Raw genomic sequence first — 8,602 nt, 5'->3', positions numbered from 1 at the left:
TAAATTTCTTTGCTGCTATCAGAGCCATCTTAACAAAATGTAAAATCTTCCTTTGATCAAATTGGAGGACCGATTCATTGCTCAAAAGTGGACACATGTGAACCATTTATTCATGAGTTATAAACATTAATAACCTGTGAAAGTGAACCATAATGTAAAGTGAACACATGTGAACCATTTATTAATGAGTTATAAACATTAATAACCTGTGAAAGTGAACCTTAAGGTAAAGTGAACACACGTGAACCATTTATTCATGAGTTATAAACATTAATAACCTGTGAACACCACTTTTTTTTTAACATTTTCCAACTCCCCTAGAGATAAAAAGTTGAGTTTTACCGTTTTCGAATCAACCGATCTCCGGGTCTGGCAGTACCACTTTTAGCATAGCTTAGCATAGTTCATTGAATCTGATGAGACCAATAGCATCTCACTCAAAAAAAAAAAAAAAAATGACCAAAGAGTTTCGATATTTTTCCTATTTAAAACTTGACTCTTCTGTAATTACATTGTGTACTAAGACCGACGGAAAATGAAAAGTTGCGATTTTCTAGGCCGATATGGCTAGGAACTATACCCTCATTGTAATGATCGAGGAACGTTGCTGCCGTACCATGGGTGCAGCAGGCGTAATGATATTTTCATTTTCCGTCGGTCTTAGTACATGATGTAACTACAGAAGAGTAGGAAATAGGAAAAATATCTAAACTCTTTGGTAATTTTTTTGAGCGAGATGCTATTGGTCTCATCAGATTCAATGAACTATGCTAAGCTATGTTAAAAGCGGTACCGTCAGACCCGGAGATTGGCTGCATGGATTCAAAAATGGTAAAACTCTTTAACTCTAGGGGAGTTGGAAAATGAGCCTATTTTCAAAAAAAGTGGAGTGTTCTTTTAATGTAAAGTGAACACATGTGAACCATTTATTAAAGAGTAATAAACATTAATAACCTGTGAAAGTGAACCTTAAGGTAAAGTGAACACATGTGAACCATTTTTGTAAGCATATTGCGTTTGTGCTTGGAGGCAATTGTTTTATTTGTGATAACTCAATGAAAGAAGGCAAATTGTGCCGACATCATTTTTTGCCAGGCTGTCATACAAAAAAACACTTTTTTTTCCAGTGAGCTTTTTGTTGTTCTAAAACCTGTAGCTTGCCTTTTTTGCCAAATAAAGTTGTCAGATAAATACCTTCACTAAGTTTAGTTTTTTGTTCTTGCCTCATATTTTAAAATATTTAAAAAATATAAATATATTTTCTTCATATTTTGATGGGTTAAGCAAACTGGTATCATTTGTTTTTTTTTTTTTTTTTTTTTTTTTTTTTTTTTTTTAACTTCACACATCACTTTTGTCCACTACTGTATGTTTGGTGTGGTCAGTGCCACAATATACTATTTATATGATTTGATGGTACATTTTTTCAGTCACCATAAATGTAATTATTACTTTCATTTCTGCAGTTAGATCATTGATTTGTAGAGTGGCAGAAGTTATAAAATTTCTTATAGGTCAGTTACAAAAAAGAATACCTTGACGATCAAGCTTTTATCATTTTATCAACTCTGTCATCATTTAAAGGATTAATTCATCCTAGGTGTATATGACTTTCTTCTTTCTGATGAACACAATCGGAATTATATTACTGAATGTCCTGAAGCATCCAAGATTTATAATGGCAGTGAACGGGACCAACGAGTATGAAGCTCAAGAAAGTGCATCCATCCATCATAAACATACTTCACACGGCTCCGGGGGGGTTAATAAAGGCCTTCTGAAGCAAAGCGATGCATTTGTGTAATTTGTGTATCGTCCACACGGATCCGGCGTTTTCAGAAGATGAAACTGCTATTTTTTGAAACCGGGTCCCAGAGTGGATAAATCTGAAAATGCCGCCTTTGCATTTTCATGTGTACAGCCAATCTGTATATTTTGTGAAACGATGATGTCATCACCCCATGTGTCGACCCCAGTCAGACACCGCTAACAGCACAAAACAGCAACAACAAAAATAGCGGACTACATGCTTGTGTTTGTGCTGCAGAAGCTACCACGCCTAAAGCTTCATTAAAATAAAGCTTTATTTCTAAGCTTTACTAAAGTTTCTATACAGCGCGCAAGGTTTATGCACAAACTCCAAGTCTTATTCTCTGTTTTAAGTGTATCTCTGTGGCAGAATTACAGCGCCACATACTGATCTGGCATGTATACTACATCGTTTTGAGTCGTTTCAGTGGTTTCGTGTGTACGCAGATATTTCTTGTGACAAGGAAAAAAAAAAGATTGGATAGGGTAAGCTCTGGCTTCGTGTGGACATAGCCTTAGTTATGAAGTAAAATATCTAGCTTCCGCCAGACCACTTTCCGTATTCAACTTATGAGAAAAGTGTAACACCTTTCGCAGTTCAAAACACTTACGCTAGATAATGGGCTACGCCTTCCGTATTTAACTTATGAAAAAAGCTTAACTGATGGGACGTTTTCTCATACTTTATGCGCATTTTGGGATATCATATAAAGAAACGCTATATGGAAACACCAAGATAATTCTAAAAATGCACATAAAACGTATGCGCTCAACTAAGTCGGATGAATTTTTATGCGGCACAAAAACATACGCATAAACTATGATGGAAGCACTTATGAAAAAAGACATATGTGACTTTGTGATGGTACGACAGAACTGGACCAACCAGCCATCTAGTTGCACAGCATCCAAAATTCTGTTTTAGTCACTCTGTAAGGCCTGAGCAAAGTCTGTTGTTAAAGAGGTTCTGTATAATTTCATGGGGCCCATAAGAACTGTAAACATTAAGGATAATTAAATTTCACTTAATTAAATTTTGCATTTCACTTGTTTGCAATGGATTTTTTAAGACAATAACCTGCCACCTGCAGGTCTCATGTCCCTTAGCTAACATACAAGTTTAAGAACATAAAAATACTTCAGAACAACTGCATCACGGTCTTTAACCAAGGTAACGTTAGCCAGAAATATGTTAACAAAGCAGGTAATGCTGGTTGACCACACTATTCCTCAAATATTAGCAGATTTTTATCTTTTAAGCCCAGAACACACCAAGCCAACGGTCGGCCGTCGGGTAGTTTTTGTTCATCGGCCGACTAAGTTTTCTCAGTGTGATCCACACCGTCGACTAAAGTTGGTCCTCGTTGGCTTTTTTTCGGCCGATTCGACATGTTGAATCAGCGGCGGAGCTCGTTGGTCAGTTGGGCCATCTGATCATTCTGATTGACTGTTCAGCTACTGCCACCTGCTGATATGGAAAGGCATTTCTTCTTACGCAGGCGCAGAACGGACGTTCTACTTGGCCCTCGACTGTCGACTGTCGGTTTGGTGTGTCAGGGCAACTTTGGACCCAGATGCTGAGCCAACCCCACAGTCTGCTTTTGTCGCCACTAGTTTGTCGGCGTCGGCTTGGTGTGTTCCGGGCTTTAAAAACAACACTGCTGTAGCTACATACACATACTACATTGTATATTATAAATACTGTAAACCAATGCATTTATTGACTACAAATTACCAAAACTCACAGTTCTGTCTCTCTAACTCTATTTGAATTTCCGCTGAAGCACTTCCATCTCTAAGTCTCTTCTACCTTTCTACCTCCTCTACTCTTACGCCCACTTAGTGGCAAAAAGTGGCAGCGTTAATTTTCAGTGAATGCAGCAAAAAACACATCCAAAACGGGAAAGAGCTTTGCGATTGCGATATTTACAACCTGATTTCCAGAAAAGTTGGGACATTTTGTAAAATGCAATAAAATCCACAATCTGTGATTTGTTAATTCTCTTGAACCTTTTTTTAACTGACAAAAGTAAAAAGAAAAGTTTTCCAATGTTTTCACTGACCAACTTAATTGTATTTTGTAAATATATATATAAAAAAATGATTTTGATGGCTGCAACACACTCCAAAAATGTTGGTACAGTGGCAAAATAAAAGTGAAAAGATAATAGAATATCCAAGTTAAACTCTTTTGAAAAAGTCTACAATTAGCAGGTGAGTTGGTGAGGCTATCTTGATGACATCTTTCCTGGGAAGCAAGACAATGCCAGGCCTGCTACAACACGTGCTACAACAGAGTGGTTTCTTAGACACTCTACACCATAGAGTGGATGCGCGTGACTGTCTGCTTGCAGTCCAGATCTGTCTGTTATTGAAAATGTATGGAGAATCAGACAACGATGACCACAAACTGTTGAAAAGCTGTCTTGTATCAGGTGAGATTAGGTCAATATTCCACTTGTAAAACTGCAACATTAGTATCCTCAAATCCCAAATGATTAAAAAGTGTAATTAAAAGAAAAGTAAATATGACTTTGTTAGAGTGAAAATATCCAAAGATATTTTAAAATGAACAATGACGTTTGCATTGCTGTTTCAACCCCCTCTCTCTTGCTACAAGGGCCATTTGGAAGGCACAAAGGTGCTGATAGTGATCAAGGCCTATAGGCCAAGATATGTGTACATTGGGGGTTTACGAATTGTTACACCTTTATACAGTGGGGGAAGTTTTAAAGTTTTAATCTATGTCTCACATTTGGGTTTCAGTCACATGGTCTCCGACATGGTTGTAAGTGTAACCATAACGAGATATTGTCATCAAACCCAATTACAAATGATGGGCTAACTAGTTTATTTGGTATTAACATTAATGTTCTACACATTGCAATATAATATCTTCACACTATAGCAATGCTCTCCCACATATTTTGCTATTATAACTGCTCTTATTTTCGTTGTTGGTATACAGTGCATACGGAAACTATTCACAGCGCTTCAGTTTTTCCACATTTTGTTATGGCAGCCTTATTCCAAAAGGGATTATTATTTTCCTCAAAATTCTACAAACAATACCCCATAATGACAACGTGAAAGAAGTTTGTTTGAAATCTTTGCAAATTTATTAAAAATAAAAAATTAGAAAATCACATATACAGACCCTAGTGAAAAATATTTATACTAAAATCTATTTGTAATACATTTCTTTTATGCTAAGTGTACTACAATTGCATTTACATTTGCATGTACTTAATAAAAATACCCTGCAATTGTACTTTTAGTGTACTAAATTGGTATACTTAAAGTCTGCTAAACTGGAACAAGTATTTTTGTGTTGAGGCCCAACTAAAGATATACTTAAGTATATTTTATTATGCTAAAGTGGAACTATTGCAAGTATATTTTAGTACAAGTATATATATCTTGCATTCAAATTATACAGTGATCATACTAACCTTACTAATAGTGATATTAAACACATTTTAGGCTTAATATTTAGAAATACGCATTGTGCAATAAAGAAGAACTGCAAATAAAGTTTAATTAAAATATTTATGTCAGTATATGTCCGTAAATAGTCAACATTTGAAGCGGATCAAAACCCTTCATCAAAGTTGTCCTAAAACCTTCTTCTAAGGTCAACTTTGATGAACTTTATTGATCCACTTCAAATGCTGACTACTGTATATTAATGGTTTTTTAGTTAGTGTGAAATGAATGTAGGCCTATTTTAAATACATTTTGGTAGGGTTTTTCACTAGGGCATCCATTGCTTCTGACATGTTTTCTCACCGTCACGTACTTAACTCGGAAACAAGGAAATCCAGAGTTACCTAAACTCGTAATTATGAGTTGTGCTGATGTTCATGTGCATTTTAAATACATTCTTTCTGACATGACTTGAAAACACTGTAACTGCTGAAGCTAAACCTTGACCCCCAAAGAAAATCACTGTAGCTAAAGACACAAGTCTCACCATGTATTTCAATTCCGAGAATTATTTTTAGATGATGCTATATAATTTTTTAGATGCGACTTTCTTTTTGTGCAAACCACAGAAAACATGAGATATGAACTGAAACATCTTGTTTGTTTCTGCTAATTGATTATAAGGGCAGAATTTTCAAATCCAACTTTTGCCTACAGCTCAGACATAACCATGAGAAATTTGCAAATAAAATGATTTAATTTGTTACATTTTTAAGTACTTCAGTAATTTATTTTTGTTGAATAAGTGTCACAGACACGCCAGGCTCCACAGTCAACCAATCACAGCGCACTCCCTCACCAGAGTACTAATCATCCACACCTGTCACGCATCAGCATCATCATCATCATCATCACTAGCACTACAAGAGGCACTCTCACACACACAGTCTGTCCGGTCTCGTTAACGCATACCTACCTGTTATGCTTACCTCAAGGACTCCTTTAACGGCTACTTACCTGTCTCCAGCGTTCTCCACGTCTCCTCTGAGTGTCTCTGTGTCTCATCTGCTCCATGTCTGCCTGCCATCCACGATCCCTGGGAAAACAAAGACAAGTATCAAGATCCACGATCACCATCTGCCACGAATAATACCTGCATTCTTTTACCTGCACTCTGCTTGCCATCTTTGGTAGTTCAATAAACATCATTTGTACTATACCTGTGTCTCCGTCCCCTTCTGTATGTAACAATATGTTGATCTTTTATGATTAAATGTCCAATTCAATGAACAGTATTTGAGTTCTACTTATTTAAAAAATAGTATTGGCCTATATAAAAATTTACATGACATGTGTTTTGAATTGCAAAAAATAATCATAAGTAAGTTTTATAATTATGACCTTTACCTTTTTTTAATAATTTGCTCACACTTTGAATATCAGGTATACCTGATAATAGCCTATAGGCTATTGTTTAATTCAATAGCACTTTTCACAATTTTGCATGGTTTTGCATGTGCAGAGACAATCGGCAGAGGAACGTTATGGATGATTATATTCCATCTGCACACACGGAAACACAAGCAGTTCTGCACATTCACATTTTTCCACCAATGAATGGAACTGTCTGTGTTTTAGAAGAATAAAACTAATGGGCCGGTTTATGCAATGCTTCATGTTGCATTAATGACAGATAATGTCAGGTAAAAGGGAAGCAAAACATTCTTAATATTTAATGTTGCGTCTAATGGTTTTATTTTTTTCAACAGCTTAAAGTTTAATGCACGTTCGTGTTGTATAGCAACAGGCCATTTCACGTTTATTTTCACCTCCGAGACAGGACTGTATCGAGGCACAGATCTGGGGAAGGGTACAGAAAAATTTCTGCAGCATTGAAGGTCCCAATGAGCTCAGTGGCCTACATCATTCGTAAATGGAAGAAGTTTGGAACCACCAGGACTCTTCCAGACGGAAGCCACTCCATCACTGTGCACTGACACTCCCCATCTAACCTGATGGAGCTTGAGAGGTCCTGCAAAGAAGAATGGGAGAAACTGCCCAAAAATAGGCAAGCCAAGCTTGTAGCATCAAACTCAAAAAGACTTGAGGCTGTAATTAGTGCCAAAGGTGCTTCAACAAAGTACTGAGCAAAGGCTGTGAATACTTTTTACATGTGATTTTTTTTTTTTTTTTATTTTTTTTATAAATTTGCAAAGATTTCAAACAAACTTCTTTCACGTTGTCATTATGGGGTATTGTTTGTATTTTGAGGAAAATAACTAATTAAATCCCTTTTGGAATAAAGCTGTAACAGCAAAATGTGGAAAAAGTGAAGCGGTGTGAATACTTTCTGCACTGTAAGTAGCAGTGGGTGGTACAAGACAAGAAATGTACAGTTTTCTACCATTTGCTGATAATGTTTCTTTAGTCATTCGGCAATCCTGCAGCCTGAACGAATGTAGGCAGATCACCCATAAAACAGTGGTAAACATGCCTCTGTCCCAACTTTTTTGGAGTGTGTTGCATCCATCAAAATCAAAATTTGTTTATATTTACAAAATGCAATCAAGTTGGTCAGTGAAAACATTGGACATATTTTCTTTGTACATTTGTCAGTTAAATAGCCTAAAGGTTGAAGAGAAGTAGCAAATCACAGATTCTTGATTTTATTGCACTTTACAAAATGTCCCAACTTTTCTGGAAATGGGGTTGTATGTAAATCAAAGTGTATTTATTTTAATTTTTATTTATTTATTTTAATCAAATGTTTTTATTTATGTTTATGTTTATCAAATTATGTATTTATTTATTTTTCTCTCCCTTGTGGCCCCAGGGGGTCCCCGGACCCCAGTTTGAAAAACCCTGCTCTAGAGAGTGATGCAGGGATGATGGCATATTTGTTTTGCATGAAAAAATGTAGGGCGGGGCTTGATTTTGTCATTGGGGAATTGATTGGATGGTTGGATGATTGTGGTTTGCTACTGGTGGATTTCATGCGAGTCAGTGCACGTTGCCCCGCCCTCGTGCCAGTAAACACTTCACCAGAAAAGATATCGCTGCTAGAGGAAGGGGAAGTTTTATTTAGATGAAAGATAAATCATCTATAACAAATACTGCAAAATTCCATAAAAAATAAAAAATAAATGTCGGTTATTATTTATATATAATTAATCTTATATATCTAATTTAATCGTTTAATTAGATAAGTCCATGTAAATGTCTATCTTATTCATTCATTCATTCATTCATTCATTCATTCATTCATGCCAAGCACGCCAGGATGTTGTTTTGGGCCACGATATATGACAAAATTAGGTCAAGACGTAATTTAAAAGAATCACTGAATCGAAACTGACTGTTCAAAAGA

This window comes from Megalobrama amblycephala, linkage group LG2, assembly GCF_018812025.1.
Source record: "Megalobrama amblycephala isolate DHTTF-2021 linkage group LG2, ASM1881202v1, whole genome shotgun sequence".
Taxonomy (NCBI): domain Eukaryota; kingdom Metazoa; phylum Chordata; class Actinopteri; order Cypriniformes; family Xenocyprididae; genus Megalobrama; species Megalobrama amblycephala.
The sequence above is the reverse complement of the archived record's forward strand: the minus strand, read 5'-3'. Positions refer to the sequence as shown.